The sequence below is a fragment of the Electrophorus electricus genome, chromosome 7 (assembly GCF_041902795.1).
Source record: "Electrophorus electricus isolate QZ-2024a chromosome 7, ASM4190279v1, whole genome shotgun sequence".
NCBI classification, from domain to species: domain Eukaryota; kingdom Metazoa; phylum Chordata; class Actinopteri; order Gymnotiformes; family Gymnotidae; genus Electrophorus; species Electrophorus electricus.
In genome coordinates this window covers 27,295,001-27,321,975 of record NC_137503.1, presented here as the reverse complement: position 1 = coordinate 27,321,975, position 26,975 = coordinate 27,295,001, and the positions used below count along the sequence as shown (strand labels likewise).

General features: G+C 46.7%; 1 protein-coding gene across 10 annotated transcripts in view; it reads left to right on the top strand.

Annotated features, from left to right (window-relative positions):
* rnf144ab (ring finger protein 144ab) overlaps nucleotides 1-26,975 on the top strand; it is a 46,509-nt gene that overhangs the window by 1,821 nt on the left and 17,713 nt on the right. For 4 of the 10 annotated variants that reach the window (XM_026998999.3, XM_026998995.3, XM_026999001.3 and 1 more), the window contains exon 1: nucleotides 25,725-25,961. The exons of 2 other annotated variants lie outside the window; for them this stretch is intronic. The gene's annotated coding sequence lies outside the window, so the exon portion shown is untranslated. Of the gene's footprint in view, nucleotides 1-25,723; nucleotides 25,968-26,975 lie in introns of those variants that run through there. 4 more of the 10 variants (XM_026998997.3, XM_026998998.3, XM_081717930.1 and 1 more) reach the window with 3 other exon arrangements.

The following is a 26,975-nucleotide window of genomic DNA, read 5'->3' as shown; positions in this document are numbered from 1 at the left end:
AGGAGTCCTCAGTGAGGGTGGAGGTGATTCATTGCCTGGAGTCTCAGAGCAACAGATGTGATTTTCTGCCCAGGTGCACCAGATTCGCTGGAGCCAAAGCTCCTCTGTTCCCTCAGTCATCCATAACGCAGGCCTGGGCCTGTGATGCATTGGTTGTTAGCATTAGCTGGCCCCCTGATTAATTATGGTGTGGGTCAGAGCTATCTGTATGTGCCTGTGTGTGAGTGTGTGTGAGTGCAGTCCGTGCTCTGTAGGCCCCACTGCTTAGCCTCCCACCATCTTGCACACCATCTTTGTTTTTTTTTTCTGTCTGTGTTGAATTCTACTCCGGTGTGGTGGGCAATATTCTGTGTACTATGTGGTGGATAGGTATACGTGGAGACTGGAGCTCTGAAACGCTGTGGTGCCTTGACTATTAGGCCCTGTGGTGCAGTGGCAGTAATGAGAACTGGAGGGCACTTTTAAATGGCAGATCCCTGACAGGTTTGCGGGGGAGGGGGGGAGGGGGGGAGTAACGACCCTCTGTTCACTCTGAAGCTGACATTATCCTTAGGGGAACAAAAGCACATTGCTCAATTTTTCCATTTATTTTACAGGGAAATGGACAGGGCAGATACTTCTGTATCTCAGAAAGTCTCTCTTTCAAGATAGGGCAATACATGTCTTTGATGTACCTGGAATAGTCAAAGGGTGACAGAGCCGCGTACCTACAGCGGAAGAGCTCCCTGTATATGTTAGGAAAACATGAAGGCACATCAGTCTAGATCAACACTAGAGCAGCCAATATGAGTGGTGAAGGTGGCTGGGATGAGGTCGGGGAGACGTGAGAGACAGGAGCATGCTGATCTCAGCCTCTAGCACCGAGTCCACCTCTCTGATACGGTTCCCTCAGCAAGCCCTTTGATCAGAGTGAGAGAAGCCTTTACTAAACGTTCTGATACCCCCAGATCTGCCTGCCTCAAAACATGATCCAAGCCTGGGTGGTGATCACTCCCACACACACACACGCACACACACACACACACACACACTCCCAGACACAACAACCTTTTTCCACATACAAACCTCCTACTCCTGCCCTGAAGGAGTGCTTCTCTAACTGTGAAGGGTCTGATGAGAGAGTGAAGGAAGGAGATGAGAGGAGGTGAGGGGAGAGTGAGAGCACACCTCTGAGCCTTTGATGTATCTCTGTCTGTTTTGGGGTACTAGCTGTGCTCTCTCTCTCTCTGTGTGTGTGTGTGCGTGTGTGTGTGTGTGTGCGTGTGTGTCCAATCTTAATGCGGAACACTCCCACACCCTTTGGACATTGTACAGTGCATCAACACTTGCTTTTTGTTTGATTTTTTTGGAGTTTGAATTTCACAGGCCTATCAACTCCCTGCTTGAAGCCATTTTGACACACTGCACACAGGAGTCCCCCCTCCTCCCAAAATTAAAAAGAAAAAAAACCCATGGCAAAGCTTTACTATCATTTAGCACTTATGTCCTTCCCAGTGGACTCAGTCAGAATTATATGGTCTTTTACAATCCTACTTTATTCCATCTGTCTGAACAGTACCGTAAAGTAAGCGGACCTTCCAGCGCAGGACACCTGTTGTCTGCCACGGCTGCCTGGCTGTCTGCTGACGGCTGTAACTCTCTCCCGGACTCTTGCAAAATATCACGTCGCACAATCCCAGTAGAGCTAAGCACACAAGCAAGACCACACCTGACTCTCGACTTGGAGCACCGGATGCTCTCGGCCCTAATCTGGCCTTTCCCGAGCCACCAGTGCTTGGGGAACAGCTAGCATGGGCGGGCTTTTGGGGGGTGGGGGTGGCATTGAGTTTCAAAGCCATCTGTGCGTGCGGGGCCATTACATCAGCTCCGGGCACGGGTCTGAGCCACTGCGAATGTGTTTGCTGGCAAAGAGGAAATGCAGCTCATCGCTGAGCTTGGCGTCTGCCTTGGTTGATCTGGGCTTTGGAGGGTGTACTGGGTCTTGCACTCAGCAGTGCTGTACTGTACTGCATGTCCCTGTTGCTCTGTTGCTATGCCATGCCGGTGAAGGGATATTTCACTCACATTGAATCAGTTTGTGGTGTAGCATTGATATCCAAAGCAGGTGTTCTGGGCGACGTGTACTGCACTGCATCTGAATAAATTCTTCATTATAGTAAATTATAGTCGGTGTAGAAAGTACAGCAAACTGTTCCTGGTCCAATTCCCATGAAACATCAGAGCTGAAAGAACGTAACGTGTCAGGGCGGCTGCCGTTTTGCTGTACCGCAGCAACACCCCAGTAGCTCCAGGAGACGTCGCACCAATAGAGGAGGACATTTGAGGACAGACTGCTAACGAAACGGACTGCTGGATAATACTCTTGGATGAAAGTGTTCCTCTCCTCGGGCTTTGTTTCAGAGTTCGGGGAGGGGAGGGGTTTCCTCCCGAGACCACGGAGGAACAGATTGTGGAATTACTATGAGGCTACAGGAGTACAGGGCCTCCAGGCTCCTGGCGAGGGAAGAGTCGTCTGAACATATGTCGCCAGCATGATTCATTCATTTAAATTGATGGTGTGGAAGCAGGCCAGGTAACGCACTGCGGTGGCTGTCAACAACACCTTCTCCCTCTCACACACATCATACACTTCACAGTGCCGTCACACCAATGTAACATACGTGAGTGCACACGCACACACAAATACACACAAATGGGAATTTGGGTGTGGAAATTAATTAGACAGGTGTGAACACCTACTAGCTCTCACTCACTGCCTGACCCACACGCTGTGACGGGTCTCTCAGATGAACTATTTCATTGACTTACAGGTTTTCAGCTACAGATTCACAGACATGGCATATAACCTTTTGCAATATAGGAGATTTTAATCCTTAACTTTCAAATAGTACCTTTTCCTTTGCTTTGATGTAAGTTTGTGATTATAGTAATAATGTCAAAAAGATGTTTTAAAGATGTGGACTTCATAAATGAGTGTAATGACAGAATTTCAAATGTTCTGGGCATTAGAATCCAGTCCAGCTCAAGATATATATATTTTTTAATGGTCTTTTCTGAAATCCCGATGGTCAACAACACAAGACAGTGAGCAAATTTTACTACTCTCATAGTCTAAAGTCTGACCTCTTCATTATATCAACGTCTGGTCAAAATTTCCGTGGCCAGCAAGTGCTTTGAACACGTCTTCTTCTCCTCTGCCGATGTGCGAGGGGTGTGTGGGATGGGAGAGTGATATTGGTTCCATGCTGTTCCCCATGTGAGTAGTTTATAGGCTGTTCTCTGGTGATTCACCTCCCAGCAACTTCAGAGTCAGGCCAGATCCATCTCCAGCCCCGCCACCCCGCAGGCAGTGCGGTTGAGAGCCATCACGGCCAGTTGAATCAGACTCCCCTCGACCACATGCTGCTCTGCCAGTTCACACCAAGCTTTTATGGAAAAAGATGGTTGAGAGCTTAAGGGTTTTGCCGAGTTCATATTTTTGCCCGATAAAGGTATAGAAAATGTACATTTGTACATAGACACATATGTGCATAGATGCATGTTTTACCACACGTTATTACTGTAATTGAATTTATTCGATACATCCAATTAAATATATGAGATTTCTTTCTACTTGTAGTAAAATGCAGAACATCATCATCATATAAGTCTATTCAACAGAGCCAGCGTGAGTATAGAGGCTGTAGCTGTTTGCTGTTCAGTGCCTTCAGCAGTATGGCAGGCATTCTTTCCTTCCTGAACAGGACAGGGTATTACTCAGCTAACCAAGACATGGTGATAAAACTTGATTTCATCAGGTTGTCACTCAGGTCTGTCCTGACCCACTGGCTTCCACTTGGGAAAGCTTCCAGGAAGAGCTCGTCTGAGAGTGCAGGGAGACAATACTGCTCTTGTTCTGTGTCCAACACACACCTGAGAGTGACAGCCCATTTAGAACTTAATGGACCTAAACCTTTGGATTTTGGGCAGCTGATGAATTGAAATCCTGCACATTAACTATAATGACTGTTGTGGAGTTCCATCATCGATTTCTCTTTTATACAGTAAATTCATTTAGACTAAACAGTATAGTGTGTAATTCCATTGTTTTATCTTATCGTGGTCAGGAGAGATCTGGACATTCTAATTTAAGAGGTATCTAATCTGCCATAAATGTGTGTGTGTGTGTGGGGGGGGGGGGGTTGTATTTGTCTTTGCTCCCCAGTGCCCAGACGGAATGTTCCACGCTGGGGTCCTGAGTCTGCTGCTTGAGTGGTTCAGTAGCCAGTCACAGGCAGCAGGACTTCTACTGGTCTGCAATCAAGCCCAGTGAGTCAGGCCTGCCAGCCTTCCTCAGAGGATTACATCACCCTGCGAACAGCCTGGGCCCTGTACACACTTCCAACCCAGCAGGGCCGTACCACCAAGAGAGAGGGGGGGAGCGAGAGCGAGGGGTGGGTGGGTGGGTGGGGGAGACAGATTGATGTGTGTGTGTGTGTTCTGTTCATGGGCATGCTTATAAGGATGGAGAAAATGGTTCTTCACCCTACAGTGCACATTTTGGATGAGTGCCATAGACAGGGTGCAAATCTCAGTGGACATACACACACCTGCTAAGTGTCAGTTTAACCTGGTCAGACGAGACCATGACACATTACTGTCTCAACATGGATGCCTAACTGAACTGATTACATCTCCATTTTACAAGGATGCAGTGTTTATGGATGCAGTGTTTATTGATATCAGTGTTTATGGATGAGAGTGTTTATGGACGATATAAGGAGACAATAGTTTTGTCCAGTATCACTCTCCAGGTGCTACCCTGGACCAGAAAACTAAATGAAACCCATTAGTTTGCTAATTAATGCTGACCTATATATTATAACCACTTGTTTTAAAAATACAGTAAATAATAAGAAAAAGAAGACAAAGATGAAAAAGTAGAAGAAGATTTTTAATTTATGCGTTAAATTATTTTCCTTAACCCTGGGCTAGGCATCCAGAAGGCTCATGCTAAAACAGGAGTACTGTGCTCTCTCTTTCTTCTACGTGTTAATACTCTGAACAACCACTATAAATGTGTGTCCTAGTATGAGGTTCAAGAGTGAGAGAGTTAAATACTGTGTGATAGCAATGTGTGTGTGTGCGTGTGTATGTGTGTGTAGTCAGCTGTTGGTGGGTGTGGGGATGACATGCGAGACAGAGGGTGATCTGCCATGCTACGAATTCTGAACCGATGTGCTATCAGAAAATGAAGTCTTACCCAGTAGTGCTTATCTAATCCCTCCCTACCTCCACCAGCAGCTAAGCTCTTCCAGACCCGGACAGCACCGGCGAGCTCGGCCCGCCTCCACAGACGCCCAGGCGCAGGGGCTTGACATCGTCAGCTCCTGTTCGTGCGCTCCAGGCCTGGCAGAGCTGCAGAGCATCCATGTAAATTCCCCAGGAGGAGGGGCACGCAGCACTGCCTGTCACCCCCACGCTCAGATCAGGGCCAGGCCAACGCTCCCAGCAGAACCCCTCCAAAATGGCTTTCTAACTAACTGATGAGATGTAAGGCACCAGAGCTGGGAAGAGACTCAGCTTCTGTGCTGGCAGAGCCCGGAGGGCCGAATTTCACCGAGATGGCAGGCTGAGGGCTCCGGTTAAAAAAAGAGTCCAGGAGATGCACACAGAGCAGAATTCAGTCATGTTGCCGCAAACCCGGGAGGAGTTTCATGCAACGGGCTGACTGCACGCAGTGCGGTCGCATGTACACATTGTTCTTCTTCGCTGTGTGCTGCAGGGTGCATGTGCCAAATGCATGTTGCAGGCCACTGCGCTGTGGGTTTTGGTGGCTGATTACTGAGACAGCAGCAGTGGCCCGAACTCTGTGTTCCAGACTGAAGTTCCAAATGGCTGAGCTAGTTGGAAAGCTAGTGGTCTGTAGCTTCTCTTTAGTGGTAATCATATAGGGAGAGGTTGGATGGAGCTCGGTAGGGATCCAGTGGAGTAGCCTGCTACTTTCCTCAGTCCCCCGTCACGCTGCCTGGAAAATCGTGACCCTGCAGGCAGACACCCACATATGATTTAGTCATGTGTGACTAATGAGGATTTCTCTGTTCCTCAGCCCATGTGTGTATGTGTGTGTGTGTGTGTGTGTTTGTGTGTGTGTGTGTGTGTGTGTGTGTGTGTGTGTGTGTGTGTGTGTGTGTGTGTGTGCACGTGTGCGCACATGTGTGTGTAAGTGTGTTGTGTGCATCGAAAATTTTTTTTATCAAATTGAATCCACCTTAAAAGCCCCAGAATTACATAACTGTGAACGATTGTGGTTTGGGTGAGAGACAGCACAAGATCAGAAACTGCTGAAACTGAAGCAAGGCCCCTGACTCCTCAGCAAGGCCCCTGACTCCTCAGCAAGGCCCCGAGCAGCCGTCAGGGCCCACCAGCACGGAAGGGCCCTCCACTGCTCGGACCCTTTATGTGTTCCGATTTATACTTTATGCTCAGTTCTTTTATCATTTATAGCTGTCTTATAGTTGTTTATATGTTTTATATATATATGGGGTGGTCCACTGAATATGTTTGCATAGGACTACCCCCACCAATATTTCTTTTAGTTGAAATCCTGCAAAGTGCTTAATACATTCTAGCCAATAAACATTTTCTAAACGCGTAAGATAGTGTGGTTCTTTAGAAGCAACGGGTAAGCAACTGGCTTTCAGCAGCCTTTTCTGCAGCTTGTCCTGTGCCATCTGTGTCCTGATGTCCAGTAAGATCTCCATCCTGTGATGAGAAGGAATGGTCCGGCACTGCATAGTCCGGAGGGATTTGGAGCCTCGTAGGAAAAATGAGCCCTAACGTGTTCAGTTCGCTTGCTGCAAACGGCAGTGTGACCCCAAGCTCTGCGCCCCTCATGACTTAGCTGCAGTAGCCCTGCCATGCCTAGCCAGCTATGAAATCAGTGGCGGGGTTCCTCTGGGGCGCCAGGTAAGGCTCAGTAATGCACGAGGTAGCTGGCATGGGCTGGGCAGTGGGGCGCCTCAGAAGGGCATTGCAGCGCATCCCTGCTCCTCTGCTTAGTTCTGGAGGCCCAGGCTCTGACAGAGTTATCGTTCTCTGGGGTAAACGGACCAAGCACATGGCCTTTGAACTGTTGCCACTGTGAGAGTGGAAGTGTCTCTAATACCTCCCAATTCTTAACTGGTTATTGCTGAATAGGGCAACACCCTGTCGAGTTACAGTTTGAAGGTTTCTCTGGATCAAGTTATATTTATCTGATTTGAAACTTGGCTCTAACATATTATATACTGCTATCTCACCACCACTGTAAAATACACTATCTGGTTTATTTGAGTATACTGTCTCACTCACTTGCTCTCTGTTTCTCTCTCTTTCTCTCTCTCTCTCTCTCCTACTGCCTCTTTGCCATGAAGTTTATGATTAGGTCCATCTGAATCATTTGATCAGAGCCATTTCACATGGCTCAAACTTCACACACAGTCTGTACCCGAACACCTCACAGACCCCAGCTGAGTATTGATCCACACTTATAAGTGGGTCAGAGGGAGTGAGAGAGACAGATCCAGAACTAGCCTTAGTCTGAAGATGTTCTGCTTTCCTTCCTCTGCACTCATCCAAACAGGATGCCCTTATTTATCCTTTCCAGCCCCTGACATTCCAAACCCAAAGATCGAAAGAACTCTAAGGTTCCGGGACGACGTGTTTCCTTTGTTTCCCTGGAGACGGCGAAGCGCAGTCTGAAAAAGAGGAAGACCACCTTCCTCTCTCTTTTCACGTTTTTTTATACACATTCATGGATCAACCATTCCTTTAATGGGAATGCTACAGTGTTTGATCACGGTTCGCCACTGACGCCCTGCTGACCTCAGAATTCAGGGCTGTGCACGGGTTCCGATCAAAGCAGCGCGCTTGAAGATCTAAGAGCTCTGCTGACCTCTGCTCTGCTTGGGAGAGTGAGCTCTAGCCATTTGGGCTGACCCAGGTCTTGGAAAATGAAGGATTTCCAGCACTCAGAGTGATTAGCGATGACTAATCAGTCATGCCTAATGACAGAAGTTTAATTAGCATGCAGTGGGAGTGAAGGTCCTCCTCCTGCCCTCTATCTGCCATCACAGGCAGTTTACATATTTGCACCATACATGAAACAGTCCAGCAGGAGCTCTCCTTATCTCAGTCTGCCTGGGATACGAGAGCACTGCCAAATCTAAAGGAGATCTGTGTATTAGTGTGCGACTGTGTGTGTGTGTGTGTGTGTGTGTGTGTGTGTGTGTGTGTGTGTGTGTGTGTGTGTGTGTGTGTGTGTGTGTGTGTGTGTACAGAAGGAGAAGGGAGTGTTTAGCCCATGCATATGGATTCTTTAAACTCTCTCATATGCCATGCAGGTGGCTGCTTTAACAGTCTTGGCTTATCCAAAAATGGTCACTCAGAGCCTTTATAGATATTCATGGTTCTTGACAAGGCATGTTGAGATTAGTTTACATGGAACAAGATAATACCATTTCTGTGGTTGCATTTGACCAAGCCTAGCCAGAGTTGTGTTTTCAAAAGCAACTTGTACATTGTTGGAAGAGAAGGTGATGTGGGCTTGGGTTCATCTTTCAGGATTCATTTATCAGTGAACATTAGCCCAGCCTAGGAGCTTGGCTTGAGGTGTGTAGGTGTGTGTGTGTGTGTGTGTGTGTGTGTGTGTGTGTGTGTGTGTGTGTGTGTGTGTGTGTGTGTGTGTGTGTGTGTGCGTGCGTGAATTAACCTCCATCTACACACCTTGTGTGACAGTGGTTCCAAAAAAAGCCATTTGTTGTTCTGTAGAAGTAACATGACTGATTGCCTAGGGCCTCCTGAAGCCCTGGCTAAGCAGTGCTCATGTTGGCTCAATGATCATAATACTTCTAACATTCTGATCACAATCATCTGCTGTTGTCGCTCATGGAAATAATTAACCCACATTAAAAGTCCTTTTGCCCTTTGATCAGTGATCTGAGATCAGACTGCAGATTTCCTGTAGTATTCTTAGACGGAGAGCTAGACGAATATTATAGAGAAGGATTGTTGGGTAGCAAACTACCGCTGTCAAACATGCTGAAAGCTGAATACACTACCGCTCTCAAAGATGCTGAATACACTTTATCCCTTATGCCCTCCATATATTATTGAATTTCAACAGAAATGTGTGTGATGCATTATGCGTCAATATATTGCAGTGCACCACAGCGCACTGTAATGGAAGAACTTGTGTGTATACATAGGGCTTGCGGAGTGAGGATGTACCATTTGGATATCAGGTTCAAAAGATGCTGCTCTGCTCACTCAGTCTCATGTCTGGATCAGTCACAAAGCCCCAGACAGAAGAAGGGCAGGGCAGTGCGGGGGAGGAGAGGGCTAGACCAGCATGGACTGTGGGGTCGTCACATCAAAGGCATGGACACTCTTCTGATGGAGGTGGAGGTTCAGTACGAGGAGCAGATGAAGGAGAAGAGTGGAAGAAGGGAACAGGGAAGTCGAGAGTTCATGATCAGGAATACACCGATCAGCAGCATTGATCCAGACCAGATCAATAACCCTGGATGTGTGTGTGTGTGTGTGTGTGTGTGTGTGTGTGTGTGTGTGTGTGTGTGTGTGTGTGTGTGTGTGTGTGTGTGTGTGTGTGTGTGTGTGTGTGTGTGAGTGTGTGCTCAGACTGCTCTGGTCAGCTTGTCCTTGCTATAGTTTGAGAGAGTACGTTAGGTCTCCTGCTCCTTGTTGTCAGAAGGTTGCTGGTTCAAGCCCCACTGCTGCCAAGCTGCCACTGTTTGGCCCCTGAGCAACACTCCTTGCCCTCAGTGGCTCAAGTTGTACTCAGTCATAATTGTAAGTTGCTTTGGATAAAAGCATCAGCTAAATGTACTGGTCTAAGAGCATGTGGGTGGGACAGACGATGACGTGGCGAACACTCCAGCAGTCAGGCTTTCTCTCACCTCTCTGCTTCTTCTGTCCAATTAACACTTTGTTTTATTTATGCTTACATAATGATACCACAGTAAAGGTCCCACTTCATAAACTTTGGCAGAGCAAAGTAGAGGCAATTCTACTTCAAAGTGTGAGTCAAGAGATCAAAGGAGATTAGCTCCTTGCGCAGACAATAATCAAATAATTGTCTGGTTGGTCATATCAGAAGCATGCCTAAATTTGCCCAATAAACATACCCGACAATATTCCCATGGTGAGGTTATCAGAGTTAACACAACATATTTCTTGCTTCAAAGGCCAATCTGAACTGCTCCATAATTCACGCAACCCGGTGATGTTTGATGACTACATGATCAGAGGGAAAATGACATTCTTTATCTACCCACTGCAGTGCAGTGGACGTTATTTGGAACTGATGATTCACCTGTTCTTCAGCACAGAGCTGCGAGGAACAGCGTGTATCGTTTCTTTTTTGGAGCTGACAGACTGAGATGGAGTATGAATCATGGGCAGCCTGCTCCCGAACTGGGCCGATTATATCAGCGTGTTCATGCAAAGGGCCCAGTGAGCACACAGCACTTTCACGCCGTCCATCACGTCCCCGTGGCAACCTGATAACAGCAGCATAACATTACATAAACAATGTGGGAACTGGGTGCCGGTGTGGGAGGCAGTCAGCTATAAAAAGCACCCCCCTTAGTGATTAACCTTTTAGCGCTTGTTTATCTCGGAGCTGATTATTAGGCAGATCTGAGAATTATATAAATATCGGGTAATGGCTACCTTTCAATTATGGCTATTGTTTTAATTACGTAAATTACTATTTGCCACAGTCACTGATGGCTATGATAGCTGTTCATTCGCAACTCAAAGTTGCAAAGTGATCACATCAGTAACATTCCCATCACTGACAAGCTATAGACGGGTGTGAGACACAAGTGTGTGTGTGCCTATATGTGTGTAGCGGGGCTGTGGGGGGGTTGTGTGTTATTGTGTGTGTGGTTCTGAACCGTCTGAGAGATGCAGTGAAAATTGAAAGTGATCTGGCTGCCTCCTGCCGCCTGTGCCTGAGTGAAATGGGCTACTTTCCCGACGCTGGAACTCAAGCCACTTAGCTGATGGCCTCCAGAGCAGCAGTGGAGGTGGAGAACTAGATTACTCTACCGCCCCCTGCTGGCTCTGGAACCCCACCTTCCAAGAAATACAAATCTCTTCAAATCATATTTGTGGCTGCAATTTCTGGCATACCAATGAAACATACAAAGGCATAAATGATGCAGGGTGAGTTAACTAGAAACCAGAAAGTGCCTCAAAGAGAATATGTGTGTGTGTGTGTGTGTGTGTGTGTGTGTGTGGGTGTGTGTGTGTGTGTGATATGCATGGCAGGAGCTCCAGGCTGAAGGTGGGAAATAACCCTGGTTTAAGTGTTTGTGCAGCACTGTAGGATATTTCTGCCACTGCTGCAGCTGCTGCTATGGCAGTGTGACAGCCGGCGTCAGGCCGGGGCAAGCGCACGCAGGCGTCCCGCGCGGGGGGGTCGTCTCCCTCCCCCTCGCTCGCTCCCGCTGTTCCTGCTCCATCTCACTGGCCGACACGCACATGCCTTTTTGGGCCTGTATTGCTATCATTAACACTCCCTCTTCCTCTTAATTGACACTGTGCATTGTGGAATCAACCTTCTCAAAGTCTGCATCCCACAAAGGGTGTTCTAACATATCCTGTTCTTGGGATATCATGTGTCTCGTTTCTCCCAGCAGCGCATGTGGGGGAGCTGCATGCCACTGCGTCTGCCACACAGCCCCTAGCGTGCACGCAGGCTGTAGGAGGGTATCAAACAGCTCATCGCTGATTATCTCTCCCTCACAGACCTCTGCCGTGCGACACTCCACCTTCCCCTTGCTCTCCGCCGCACCTCCGGAGCCATCCGCGCTCGCCACGCCCCCTAATTCAAACAGCACCTCCTGTTATCTGGGGCCCCCATGCTGCCACCAGAGAACTATGGCAGACCCTCCACCCACTCCATCCTGGACCACCTCCCCAGTGCACAGGCCTCCTCCATGGGTTTATCTCCTGTCCTCGCTGGCCTGACCCCACCTGCACCCAAGCCCTTTGTGTACTGGACTCAAGTGATCCTCCACTCTCCAGCTCTGAGAGAGCTGTTTTGCCATTATCACTAGGGCATGATGAGCAAACAAACAGATTTGCTGTGTTCTCCATCCCAGGACCCATCAGAGGTTTTGTCCAACGCTAAATGAACAAGTGAAGGCCCTAAAGAGAAACGGCGTCTGGCGTGAACAGGAAACGACCTCACCGTGATGCAGGCTTGCACAGAAGCTTCCTAACCAGCATCTGCCCCGGGTTGCTTCTGCATCGCTGCCACGCCAGGAGCTCGGACATATCAGCCCCTGCCTTAATGCTTTGGACGCTTTCCGTATTCAGACTCTAATCGACAGACAAATCGTAGAACAGATGAGGCAAAAGATGAAACAAATTAGTATCGGTTCCCTGAAAAAAGTCCCAAACTGCAGATTTTCCATTCAACATTCCAAGATGATTAAAAAGTGCTTGATCTTCATCTCAACAGTGAGCACACAAACAGTGCATTAGCCGTATGACAGTTCAAATAGCTACATGCTAATGGTTTGGTCCCAGCTGCACATGCCTATAAAGCGCTCTTGGATAATGGATACAGGGTCATAACAGAGATATCATTAGTGTATCCAGGCCTCATTAAGACACACACATTAATGCAGTCGGTGAGGGTGGGAACATGAGCCCTTCCCCTTGACCATATGATTGGACAGATGTTCTATAACACTGAGGCATAATCTCATAACATGTGAGCCACCATTCAACACGGACAATTTGGAAGGAGGGCTTGTGGTGTGCGTGGACTCAGGAGGGCTGCGCCGGGTAAAAATCACTTGATTGTTCTCCCTTTTAGAAGACTCTTGCTTTTTCCTACTATGTGAACACAAAGACCAGACCAGAAAAGAAATCATGTTAGCCTTGGGGGGTTAATAAATGAGTGTGATTCTGTGCTCTGTGCATATGTGTGTGTGTGTGTGTGTGTGTGTGTGTGTGTGTGTGTGTGTGTGTGTGTGTGTGTGTGTGTGTGTGAGAGAGGGTCTGCCTTAAATGACCCCGATGCAGTGGTTGTCTGGGTCCTCAGCTGGTTAAGGCCCATTTACTAAAAGGTACTGGGTAAAATATATGGTTAGTGATGAACATGAGGCATAATGTAGCAGTGGCACTAGGTCATTATATCCCTGGCCTCTAAAATACATGTACAACATGCACATACAATAGTGCAATATGTAAACTCAGAGTCTGGCCATTGCATTGTCTCGGTAGTTCCTGGTTTGAGATTTCAGCAGTCTGAGAAGTCACTGCATTTGCCCTGCTGGTGAGAGAGCATCCTCTGTGAACGTTCATAGTGTTTCTGTATCTGAGCCAGGAGCCAGTCACCATGACTCACTCTGTAGTCCGCTCCGCAAACAGTGACCAATTATTTCTCACTGGATATCACTAAAAGGTGTAGATTTTGACCTTAGCCACCCTGAGTTATTTAATTTATGCAGTCACTATAAAAAAATATTCTAAATATATTTTTGCATAAACTAAATATTTCTCTGCTGCACTCCAGTGATATAGCTGCTTCGTTGACTGCGTGGCTCTTTGTCTGCCAGCCGTAAGTGTACGAGTGTGTGCGCGTGTGCTTGCACGTACGCGCTCGTGTGTGTGTGTGTGCAAGTCTGTGTATGTCTGCATTCGTCTGTGTGCACATGTGTGTCCACTAAGCCAATTAACTGGAGGAGAATATTCCCGCTCATATGTAACACGTATGTCAGCATGTTGAATGGCCCCTTCTCATTAAGGCAGTGCTGCAGAAATAAGCAGTGTGAAGATGAATGGGGCTGCTCTCGTTACGCTGGCTAAGCGTGCCACTCCCTGGTCCTCTGTGCCGCTCCCATTCTCCTGACAAATCGGTTCAAATTGTCTCCATGCCATTAAGTATGCCAGCGCTGAAAAAAAAAATTAAAAATGGCCACTTGTTTCCTGAAGGGCGAGAGGGCCGTATGGTAGTAGTGTTATGTTCGTCGGTGGCAGGCCTCCCACGGTGAGGTTATTAAAGTAAGTCTGCAGCTATTTATCTCCCACAATCGAGACCTGCAGGCAACAAAGCAGGCCAGCGCATGCATCAAATCAGTGCAGGACCGGAGAGGAACTTATTGTAATATGCTCGTAGTCAACAGGCAGCATATTGGCCCAAATAATTTAGCTCTGTGCATAGAGGCAAGATAATCTATTAAGTGACAGGGATTGTGTTTCTCCCATTTCAGAGCATGAAACTTGCAGTATTTTTAACCTTGTTGATAATGGAGCTTTGATCATTTGGCCGCATACGGTTGGGGTCGATCAAAGCACAGATCACTGTGATTGTCAGTCTTTCAGTCTTACAGAGAGTGCAGACATGATGGCGCAGGGTCTGAGCACCGCAGGGGGTGCGCAGGCTGAGTTCTCTATATGTTTCTGCACACTTCACTGCTACTCCAGTGGAAAATGGCTGAAGGACATTTCTTATGGTAAGGAAAAGCCTGTCATGTATTTTCTGTATATTTGGCAAATGGCTCCAAACATTCACCATAACCCAAGTTTATTTCTTGTAACTTCAGTAACTTTATTGTTTAAAATACCACTGGTGAAAAAGGTAAAAATTAGACTGTAACTAATTATAGCCTTCGTGCAGATATTATTAGCCTTCATGCAGGCACAGCCCATGCAGTAATGCCCTACTCATCAGTTTACTTTCAGTTCCACATTCATACTGCATCTCTGCAGTAGGAAAGATTACTTAAGATTGAGTTTTAAGAATCTCACGGTTCTTTTTCTGGGAGCACACCATGAATCAGGAGAAAGAGTACTCTTAGAACCATGTACCCAGAGTTAGAGTGCGTTTAATCGTGATGGAGCTCAGCACAACTGTACAGGAAAACTCTACTAAACAGCCAGAAGGCATGTGCACAGGGGAACTCAGCAGCCTATTAGTTTGAATTGATGTGAAGTCATGTGCAGATCTCACGACTCTCCTCAGAAGGTCACTCCAGCCACTCTCCACCAACACGACGGGGCCTCTGGGCTCAAAGTGCTTGCTGGCCTGTGACAGCACACCGATGTGCAGGAAGCCCCCGGGTTTCGCCCAGCTTTGAATGCTGCGCTGAAGCTGTCAGAGCTCCCCTCTTTTGTTTCCCTGATCAGTAGGTAAGCAGGCAGTTCCCTGGAACGGAGGCCGCGCCTTCCCGACGAGCATCCAAAACAGCCGTGACAGACGGAAGCGCTCCTATTTCTGGAGAGATGACATCGTCTCGGCTGAGTTTCCAGATATGCCTGCCTCATTAAGAGCAGTGCAGTCTCGGAGAGGCACAGAGTAATGCTTCATTTTGAGCACTGTTGAGGTTCAAATATGGAAACTCGTCTTGAGCAGGGAACATACTGGAACCAATAAATGTTCGTACTGGCACCAGTACATGTTTCAGCTCTTTGCACACGCGCAGAGAGTAGACACGCACAGCGACGCAACAAAGCGACAGCGACATGCTTTGCATCAGAGAGGCGCGATTGTAGAGTCAGGTTAGGAGCATTAAGGGAATTGAGGAAATTTGCACAGTGCGGCAGTGCAAGAGCGTCTCGCGTGAGGAATATTTTATTACCCAGACGCAGTGCATTTTGCTGGGAGTGGGGAACACAGGGGCGGGTTAATATGCACGCAGCGATCTGTTCCGTGTTGTCTGTTCTTTGTTGTTTGAGGTGGCATTTCCTCACACGCTCAGGAATGTGTGTGATGCAAAGTCTTTATGATAATCTGTGTAAAAACCAGACCTGTGGAGTTAATGCGTTTGCAAGTTTTTAATCATATGTAAAAAAAATTAATAATAATAAAAAAAATTAAAAATTTTAAAAAGGACTGCGTGCCATTCTCATTAGAGGCATGCCTGTTGCACGCTGTAAGCTAAATGTTTTTAGAGTTGGAATAAGTAATTAGGACAGTATTCCCTCATGTTTCCGTGTCTAATGGAACTCATGGGCACTGCATTAGTATTACAGCATAGAGATGCACTGTTTTAATAATATAACACCATAGAGATGCACTGTTGTAATAATATAACACCATAGAGATGCACTGTATTAATAATATTACACTATAGAGATGAACTGCATTAATGTTACAGCATACAGATACACTATTTTATTATTACAGCACAGAGATGCAGTGTATTAATATTACAGCATAGAGATGTTTCATACACGCCTTCATTCTCTCTCTCTCTCTCTCTCTCTCTCTCTCTCTCTCTCTCTCTCTCTCTCTCTCTCTCTCTCGCTCCCCTGTGCTGCTGTGGCGTCCTGGGGGACCCTGTGTTAGCTACCCTTCTCCTTGCCCCAGCTGGGCCTGCAGGCAGGCTTCGTCCACCTCCATCACTCTGAGGGGTGTGCTGAAAACAGGAGAAACAGGCATGGATGGCATCAGCGCTTTGCGTAGGGGAGCGTGGCCCCATTGGGCACACCGTGGCTGTCATTTTGCCCATGGGTACGGACAGGCGATGCAGTGTAATAGGGTCATGTGACCATCCTGGCCACTCCCTCAGATGTGGCTTTTTTTTTTAGGACTTCACCCACGCATGGTGCCACCTCTTCCGCTATGACAAGCAGGAGGACAGCAGTGTACACACTGCATGGATGTGCAGGGGTTCTGCCAGCGCGCTAGCACACAACACACTCAGCACGGGGTTTTAAATAGGCAGAGGCTGGGGGGAATGTGTCTGGATCAGACTTGTCCAAGGCACATGCCGAGGGCGGAAGACACGCGTCCCTGCCAAGTTAAGGCTCCGGCCTTGCCAGTGGGCTTCGGGTGGCCTGCTCCTCCTGACGCTATGTGACTGACATCTGCCTCAGGGTGGGTGGCTCCTTACTGCACACTTAAAAGACTGTGGAACTGCCATGCAACTGACACACACACAAACACACAGAGAGCAAGAGAGAGAGAGAGAGAAAGAAAACATTCAAAATATATAATAACATACCTAATGGCTTTCTTACATACTAGGAAAGACTAGGCTATACAGTATCCTATTTAAAAAAAAAAAAAAAACAGCCAGCTGTGGACCTTTGCGCTTCATTACTTACCTTGGGCCTACAGCTTTTCATACTGGCAATTATGCTCATGAGAGCGCATACAGCTCCATTCGACTCCCTCTCTTTGCTTTCTGTCACATGGCTGGATCATATTGCTGGCTTTAATGGACTGAACCCCACAGTGACTAGACATTGTATGGAGAGAGAGACCAAGAGAGACAGACGGAGAGAGAGGGCAAGATGGGGTGGGGGGGGGGGTTAACTCCCTTCACTTTGAACACAGCCTGGCCAATCTGGGAAACAGTATCCAGCATGACCCTGCCCAGGCTTTGAAGAGACTGATGCTGTAAATGCCAGCCCTGGCCAGGGGCGCTGCTTTCATAATTGAATGGGGGGGGGGGGGGGGTGCACCCGACAATGGCACACTTCCGTTTCTCAGAAGCATGGCAGGAGAGTCTCAGTTACAGGCTATGAGTGGCGAAAGCGGAGCCGCCGCGCCTGGCTTCCTGCCTTCACTTGTGCCGAGAGCCGAGGAGAAGTAACAGAGGCTGGCAGCTGGCCTGGGGCAGGGCTCAGGCGGCCTCCGTGCTGCAGCGTCGCCCACACCCGGGGCAGCCTGCTGGCTGGGCCATTGTCTGCTGCTGCTCCCATCGATCACGAGGAGGAGGTTCAGGATTCCTCACTATCCTTGTCATTACCTGACTCATCCGTTTTCTTTTGCTTTCGACCATGAGCTAAACCACAAAACATCCAGCGCCCTACCCCAACCCCCACAAAGACCAACAGCCTATTACTTGTCCAAGGACCTTCGAAGCGTGAGACTGGAGGCCTCCCATAGCTGGTGTGTTACACTGTTTTCATTTTCTTCTGCCCCATATTTTCTCTTCTCGTCTCCACCCTTTGCTTCGGACGAGACCTCGCAGGTCACCGCTATGATGATCAGTGGAAACTATGGAATAAAGCAAATGTACAATCGGAATCTTCTTTGACGCTCCAGCTTGACGGATGGCAGAAAAGATGAGAATTTGGTTGCGAGACACTGGCTGGATTAAATGTGATAGCCCCCTCTCAGTGCACCTAGGTCCAGCCACAAAGTCTCTAGTGCTTGTCTTGGCAGAGAGAGATGGAGAACAACGTTTGATGGAGAACTACGTTGAGAAGTAATGGGGAGTACGATGAATTCGTATAAAGTGATGAGCCCAAGGCCTTTTGACTGATGGATCTCTCCAAGCCCTGGTAATGAAGGAACAGTTCGCTCCACCGTTATTTTGGAAATCATGAAGCAAATGTTAGTTTATGGATAATGGTAAGTGCAACAGCCAAATGAGTAACAATAATCCATTTCATTGAAATAAATTAAACTGTAAAGACAGTGTAGTTTTAGAGCAGGACTCCATTCAGATACATCTGTCAGCTCCTCCATGGCTGAAGTTTCAGGACGTGCAAGAGACAGTGAGTCCTAGGCTGTCCCGTTCAGCCTCCCCTGCTGCCCCTATCTCTCTCTCTCTCTCTCTCTCTCTCTCTCTCTCTCTCTCTCTCTCCCTCACCTTGCATGCGTAATGCATACAGCCTGGCTGCAGTGCGAAGCCACAGCGATGCCTCCATTGAGCTGCATTTGCACACGTAGGCAACAGTGCGTGACAGGGGCCTGCCTGCAGTGATGTTCCCGATGGGTGAGACCCTGCACTTAAAGTGGGCCATCTATGGTGCTCGCCATCACACCGCTCCCTCCCTGACACTGCCTTATTACCGGGCTAGCCTCATAGCCCACCTACAGCTCGCTCTCTCGCTCTCTCTCTCTCTCTCTCTCTCTCCCTCTCCCCCAGCCATAAAGACATGCATCCCCACCCACCCCCAACACGCACTCACATAAATAAACTGCATCCCAAACGAACTTTACATGCTTTGATGTCAACTGTATTTACAGTACGCATACCGTCACACATCCATGCAGATGGAATGATGAGAGCTCACAATAGCACGCACGTGCACACACACACAAACTATCTCTCATGCATATAGAATCACTGCATATTCCAAAGGCGTGTGACAGTCTGTGGCGGTCTATCACTGTACCGCCCTCGAGCATCTTCAACAATTTTGGACCTTATTAAAGAGCTGTTTTCTTCATCTGTTTTCCATCCACAAGGCAGCGCTGAAACCATACATTTGTTTGGAAAGGGGTTTGACATTCGAATTCTCTCTTGGCAAAAACAACAGGCAACAGGTGCAGAAACAGCCTTAGTGTATGTCAGAGTAACAGAGGCCAAATATACCATGTCTCCTTGGAGAATCGTGCAAAACTTTCTCCAGGCTTTCAGTGGCATGGCTGGGCCACACTACATATCTGAGGTTCACTTTAACTTTTGTGAAAAAGGATTGCAGAAGTTTCCCAAATTTGCTATACTAAAGACATGAGCTGTCAGGGATGGTAAGCTGAAAGCCATTGGCGGAGGGCAGTCAGAGCGCCAGGCAGCCGGAGCGCCAGGCAGCCGGAGCGCCAGGCAGCCAGAGTAGCTGCTGGGCAGCTTCAGCACAGCAGCTCTGCAGTTTCCAGACGCTGGTCTGAAAGGAGACCAGGGAATCTGGACTGTGAAATGTGTCCAGGCATCTATGATCCCCTGTGAAAAGTTAAGCAACATGCAGGATAAAGCCTTCTTTTCTTATAAATTCACAACTTTATAACCTTTTTTAACCAAAACTACCTGGCTTGACCATTCACTCACGTTAGAACGATTTTAAGAATGACTTCTTGCCAGAAAAGCATGGAGCCATAAAACAAACAATGACATGTGTCTGCTATTTCAGTTTTTGATTGCGAGGTCACTCTGCACTTGTGACCCATTCTAGTGTTTGTGTTTGATTAGCACAGCTCCTGCCTCTCTGCTATAAACATAAACTGAACGCACCACTCTTGGCCCTAATAACACCGGGGGCCTCTAGGGGCCCTACAGAGCACATGTGCCTCTCTCACAGCCCCAGTGCCTCCAGCCTTCCAGCTGCTAATAGAGCCATTTCCAGCTCTGGTGACAGATGTGGCCTGGCCTCTGTCCTGGGGGGAAGGGCAGCAGCTGGACTGAGGAAAGCAGGGTTGTTCCAGAGGAAGAACAAGTCCTCTAACCCAGCCTCTCATTCGTCCTCCCCGGGAGTCTGTCGGGGACCTTGAATCAGGCCACTTCATCAGGCAAATAGCCAGGCTGGAAAAAGTAGGGTGCCTTAGCCACTGCAGCGGTGTGGCTGTTGCAGAAGTCATTAATTACTCCATGCTGGCCGCTCTGGCTAAAGACGCCACTGAAGAGGCCCATCCAGCCATATGAGGTCACAGCAGGAAGAAGGCTGTTCTCTAACAATGCCCATGATGGGAGCGCTGACCATGAGGTAATGGCACCCAGCCTAATCCAGGTGCCGGGGAAGCCGCCTGGAACTCGACCCCATGCTCGGACGCACACAGGCAGGCTGGAGGTGATGGGTGAAGGCAGCGGGGATGGTGGATGGCTCATCTGGACACTGTCAGCCTGTCAGCAGTGGCCTCAGACTAACTTTTGACCCTAGCAGTTCATTAGTTCGAGCAGGCCAGGCCATGGGGTCAGGGTGTGGGACACAGGGCCTCCGGGACCAGGGGACACACATGGTCCACTGTCAGGCCACCCAAAACAGAAAGCAGAGCAAAGGAACTGGACACAGTGCTGCTGATGGTCTTTGATCAAGATTCTGAAAATGAGAGGAAAGGCGTTTGTGGCCTTGGTGTCACCCTGCAAGCTTAGCACACCCCCAGGGCTCCCAGCCACTTCCTGCAAGTTGAAAAGTTCCTGCAAGTTGAAAACATTAGCTGCTAGGGACAACTAAGCATTGTGAAAGAGGGCAGCTAGCCGCTGGGTCTTATCTCTTTGGCCTGCACCAATAGGTCACAAGGCACCCCTGTCGTTCATGTAATTCGATTAATGTCAAAGGGGTTCGACGGACACGGCATCAAGCCAGGGGCCTTGTGCGAGCCTTTTTCAGGCTTTTTACCCTCCATGTTCCAGGGTTAAAGCTGAGGCACAGAGGACATCTGGGTGGATAGGCATCTCCTGTCAGCTCAACCATGAAGATTCAATCTGGATTTTAAAAAAGAGAGAGAAAAAAAATGTATTGATTGAAGGTAATGAAATTGAACTGGGAATAGTGTGGAGTAACAGCCTCAGCAGGTAGGTCATATGGGCAGGCTGGTGGGGCCCCTATCACCGCATGCCCTCCCCTGCTTCCGGAAGGGTCTCATAGGGGTTGCAGACTGGATGAGGGGTGAGGGACCCCCTCGGAGCTAGTGGAAGAAAGCAGATGTGAGACCTTTTAAATGATGGGGGTTCAAGGTCACTTGGTACAGTAAATTGGTCGAAGGAGGCAAAATGAACCTACTCGAATCTTGGTTTGCTCGGTCTGCACACCATGTTAAAATATATTTTATATGCCCCATACAACTCAGTCTACCCTGCATAAGAAGACTTGTTGTTTGGAATATCTTGGAATTACCAGAGATATATTTCAATCCAGTCTTAACAGTTTGCTTCAGCTCAGTTTCAAGTGGCTCGGTTTTATTGCCACCATAAATATACACTTTGGCTCTATAACTGCATGTATAAACGTAAGGCAACAAACAGCCTAGTTTCATTTTCAGCATTGACCAAAAACATTACTGATTAAAATAGTGTTACAATTCCTAGAAACCTCCTTTCTGTCATATTACGTCATCCACCCTCCCAGATGTCTGAGAATATTGGACACATGCCTGTATTTAGAATAGAGTAATATTGCACAATGCCCTGCTTTGAGGGCTGGATCATTTTAACTCCTTTACATTAAAAAGACATTTCTTTTAGGAAATGCTGCTCTCTGTACTGAAGGGAGTGAGTCAGAACAGGAGATGGCATTTATGTTCTGTAGTGGCTGGTATGTGGAAAATGAGACCCAGTGTAATTCCCAGCCATGCTGTGACCCATGTGGAAAATCCAATTTAACCATATCCACTTCCCAATGATGCATGTGAAGCTTTTAGCTTTTACTTATAAAATCTCTGTGTATAAATTTCCTGTCATGCCATATAACATGGCAGGTTTTAGTATTGCTACCCACACGCACCATAGCAGATACAGAGTCATTTTGCTAAACCTGACAAAAGTTATTGGTTCATTCAGAGCAGAAATGTAATGCCTTCACTGTGTGTGACTGTGTGTGACTGTGTGACTGTTTGTGACGTTTCCCTGCTGTGGGCTGAGATGCTGCCATCGAGCCCTGGTCCAGGACCAGACACACGAGGGGCACACAAATGACAATACTGAACCATGAGACAATATCTCACCACCTGCACTCATCTGTGTTTGTAACCTAGAGAATGTGTGCAGTCTACCCAGCCTCCACTGCAAGTTTCGCCCAGCTCTGATCGTTCCTGAGCAGAAACCCTCTCAGGGCCTGCAGGAAAGGCAGTCTGGGGAGGGGCGTCAGACCAGGGGGGTAATGTGATATTGAACACACAGGCATCTGTGGACTGGGGGAGACGGGGATAGAAGACAGAGAGTGCATGTGTGAAGTGTTAGATGAGTTTAGCAGATGTGGTTTTCAAATAGGTGAAAGCTTAAATTGCAGCAACAGTGGTGTGGAGGAGCTGTAGCTGTTGATAAGATCAAGATGAAGCTTTATACAGACTGTACTACTTAATGTTATTAAAGAAACCAACAGCTTTGTTTACTTGGTTTAGGATTTTGGGACTAAACAAGGCTCTTACACAGCTTTATTAGTGAACTAAAGGTTGCCAGAACTTTATGGGCTCTGAACATTTAATACTATGTATGAACCTTGACAAGTTGAATCAGTTTCAGTACACTAGTCATGTTTATATTTCCTGCACATTATGTTCAAAGAATTCTTTTAGCACAGGTTATCTAAAGACCTGATCTGCACCTTTGTCTGCTTTATAGAAAGGTGTTGGTTTACCTGCCACTGCTGCAAATGAAATGTAATAAAGAAGAATACCAGATCAGTGACTGTGTAAAAATTTCATTTTTCAGCTCACTGGTCTAATATTCTTACTTATGAGGTAATGCTGTGCTACTCTGTTTCTAATTCATCAGGCTGGACACAAGGGTAAAAACGTTGGAGGTCGACATGTCATAACTTGCCCCAGCATGTTTTGCGGCATGTCTGCGCCTGCCTAGGTCAACCAAGATAGGCTCACATTTACAGAGTAGCATGAATGGAGTCTTTCATGAAGCCAGCCCACTTCTCATGGCACTTTAACGTGACATTATGAAGATCATGCTGACATCTGGTGGATGTTACAGTCACTGCAGCTTGGAACCCTGCACGAAACCAGTTTTCACAAGGTCCAGTATGTAAGGTCCAGTATATGTGTGTATGTATCTGAAGAAGATTCCATATATATGTGCTGAGTACAGGCTGGAATTTCCATGGTCAAAGTATGATACACCACTAAAGGTGGTGGCGAATGACCAAGATCCTGTGAGACTTCCAGCTACAGATTTACAAAATGGTAATGGCTAACCAACCGATGGACAAACCTGTGATAGATGTAGCAATCTCATGCGATACCAACCTCAGGAAAAAGGAACACAAAAAGCTTGAAAAATACCAAGGGCTGAAAGAAGAGGTAGAAAAGATGTGATAGGTTAAGGTAACAGTGGTTCCCGTGGTAATCGGAGCACTAGGGGTTGTGACCCCCAAACTAGGAGTGGTTCCAGCAGATCCCAAGAACAATATCTATGATCTCTATCCAGAAAAGTGCAGTCCTGGGAACAGCTAAGATACTATGCAGGACCCTCGAGCTCTACCTTCAACCTCTACCAGGCCTCTCGTAGAGGATCTGAGCTTGACAGAAAAAGACCACCCAGAGGAGGGCGATTGGGGAATATATATTTTTCACACACACACACACACACACACACACACATTTGGAGGTGTCTCTCGTTGTATGCCAACATTTTGCATCCTGCTACTAAGGGCTGGATTTTCTCAGAGGTTCCTTTGCACAGTTTGCATCTTGGGGCTTCTCTAGTGTGATACACCCCTGCTTCAATCGACCATTAGTGCTTTGTGTTTGATCCGGTGCTGCAATGATTAGTGTCTCTGTGCTGTCCTTCAGTCCTGCCTTTTCCAGCCATTGGTAAGATTGTCTTATGTGAGCCCCCTGCTCTCTCTGTGGTGGAAAGGGGCCATCATGGAGAGGCTTATCCTAACATGGCACCTCCTCTGCTTCCATGGTGACCACATCCCCTATCTGACTGAGTCACTCACTCATCAGCTCATCCTTGTGGATCATTGCTTAGATGTATTCATGGATGATTTGTGTTGCACCCTTCAGTAGATCTTACACTTTGTAGGCCCCTTCTACCTCCTTTCGGGAGAGGTACAGTCTTTGGATGTTAGAGCTTGGGTAGAGACGTTAGATAGATAGGTAGATAGATAAACAGACAGACAGACAGACAGACAGACAGACAGACAGACAGATAGATAGATAGATAGATAGATAGATAGATAGATAGATAGATAGATAGATAGATAGATAGATAGATAGATAGATAGATAGATAGATAGATAGATAGATAGATAGATAGATAGATAGATAGATAGATAGATAGATAGATAGAAAATCAGTCAGTCATTCTCTGGAACTGTCTGGGAGAGATAGAATACCATTCTTATGAAAGATATTCCCTCAGTTAATGTTTGAAGGATAAGACTGGGTGACTGCAAAAGGCATAGAATATGATTTACATCTTGTTAATACTCATCAAGCCATTCAGTGAAACCTCACTCCCTGTGAATGGGGGCGCTGTCATCCTGAAAGTGATCAGTCCCATCAGAATATAGTAATAACAATGTTTTCTCTTGCAAAATTAAGGTCAAAACAATCCTGTTTCTCTCTCTCTCACTCTCTATCTCTCTCGATCTCTCTCTCTCTCACACACGCACGCACACACACATGTTGTGCATGCGTGTGTGTGTGTGTGTGTGTGTGTTTCTTTCTTTGCTACTATTCTTTGCAACATCCTTCAATTCATTAAGTTGTAGAATTCTCCATCTTTCAACATCCTTCATTGGCATTCTCAATTACGTCAAGAACAGTTTTCTTCTGGTTTTGGTCTTTTAGAATGTTCATTGAATGTGTGCTTTGAACCACAATTTCCTCCTGTATTTACTGATGTCTTTCTGATTAATCTAAATGCATGCATCACTTTCATCACTGTTCCCGGTGAAACAACAAACCATTAAGCCGTTTTTGTGACAGAAGCTCCTGCCATCTGTGCCCCAATAATGAACTCTCTTTCAAAGTCACTTAGAGTTTTTCTTTTGTCATCTTGTTTCAAAACCAACGTCAACTGAGTGTTCAGACGTGTTTTGTACTTTTTTCCCCCTTTTCTGGGCTAATAGTAATAGTAATATCATGGGTATATAATCCTACAGGTTCACAAAATATCCTTTATTTATTTATATGTTTATCTCTATTTTAGTATTATAAAAATTATATATTTGTGCTGTTTTAATTGAACATAAATGCGATGTACATTCAGGTTAATTGCATGCTGCAACTAACCAGTACCCGCTACCTTTCGCAGCGATAGGCATCACAGCGCTTCCCCATTTTGGTCAGCAGAGGTCGCTTTTTAGTTCACGTCTCTGAACAGCAAATCTGTAGCGTCAAATGGCGTTACTCTAAAGTCACCCCTATCAGCTGATTTTGAAAAACCCATAAACGGTTTCTCGAAAGTACTTTCTAGAAAGTACTGTTCAGTAAGCCTCACTGTTATAAAGTCACAGTTTATTAACGGTGAATGCGGACCTTAGAGAGGACATCGCGCTGTTACTCCGACTCAGTTTGACTGCAGACTGACAACGGATATCTTCAACGTAAGGTAAAGGTAAATGATATAATACGCTGTCCAGATTGTTGTGAGCTGATCTCAGTTAAACTATTGTACTGACAACCACATCTGCAAGTAAGAAAACATTATCACTTGAATGCAAGATAACTTTATTAGTAGAAAAGAATGTTAAGCCTCTATAGCATTCAGCAGAATTTAGCCAGTTCGATATCTCAGAGACGCAGCTGGTGGTTTGTTTAGAAATGTTTACGTAGATTTGTTGGTGGTGTTTTTTTTGTTTTGTTTTTTTCATTTCAAATGTCTTGCTGTTTACTCTTCTCCCGAGAATCTAGTTTATATATACTTCCACTAGGCGTGTATTCATTTATGACGTTGAAAAGTAGCAATGAAAACCGATAGTTATGATGTTAGTGTTCCGTACACTCCCACACTTATAAGTCTAGTCTAGTTACGAAATGGACTTTTACCAGCTGTTCCTTCCTGGTTGGGTTGCTCAGTCCTAACGCTTTGTTTTATTGTGTAATTCCTAATAGACAGTTTTTGAGGAGTAGCATTCCCAAGCTTCCTTTGATTTTGTTCGTTCCCGTGTACCTCGGCATACAAACCAGGTTGACCCTCCTTGCCTTATTACAGACTCATAGACTAGCACAAAGAACCTCTTTTCAGTTCTCCAGGAGTTGCAGCCAGTGGATAGTTATTGTATAGCGGCTGCAAGCACACAAAGTAGAGCTTGATTCCTTCCCAGCTAACAAAAATATGTCCCTTGGATGTCATCTGAATGTTTTTGCAAGCTCGCCAAAACGTTATAGAAGATGTTGTTATTGTATGACGTCCTGGCAACATCGTGGTACCTAATAGGATCCCACTGTTGCAACAAGACAGTTTGTGAAGATTCTTCCCTTCTAGAAACGTGGAAGCATTTAGGAACCACAGCAACTCAGTTGTGAAGTGGCAGACCATATAAAGTTACACAGAAGGGTCTCCAAGTGCTGAGGCACACAGCTTGTAAAAGTTGCTGATACTCTGTTGGCTCAATAAATGCAG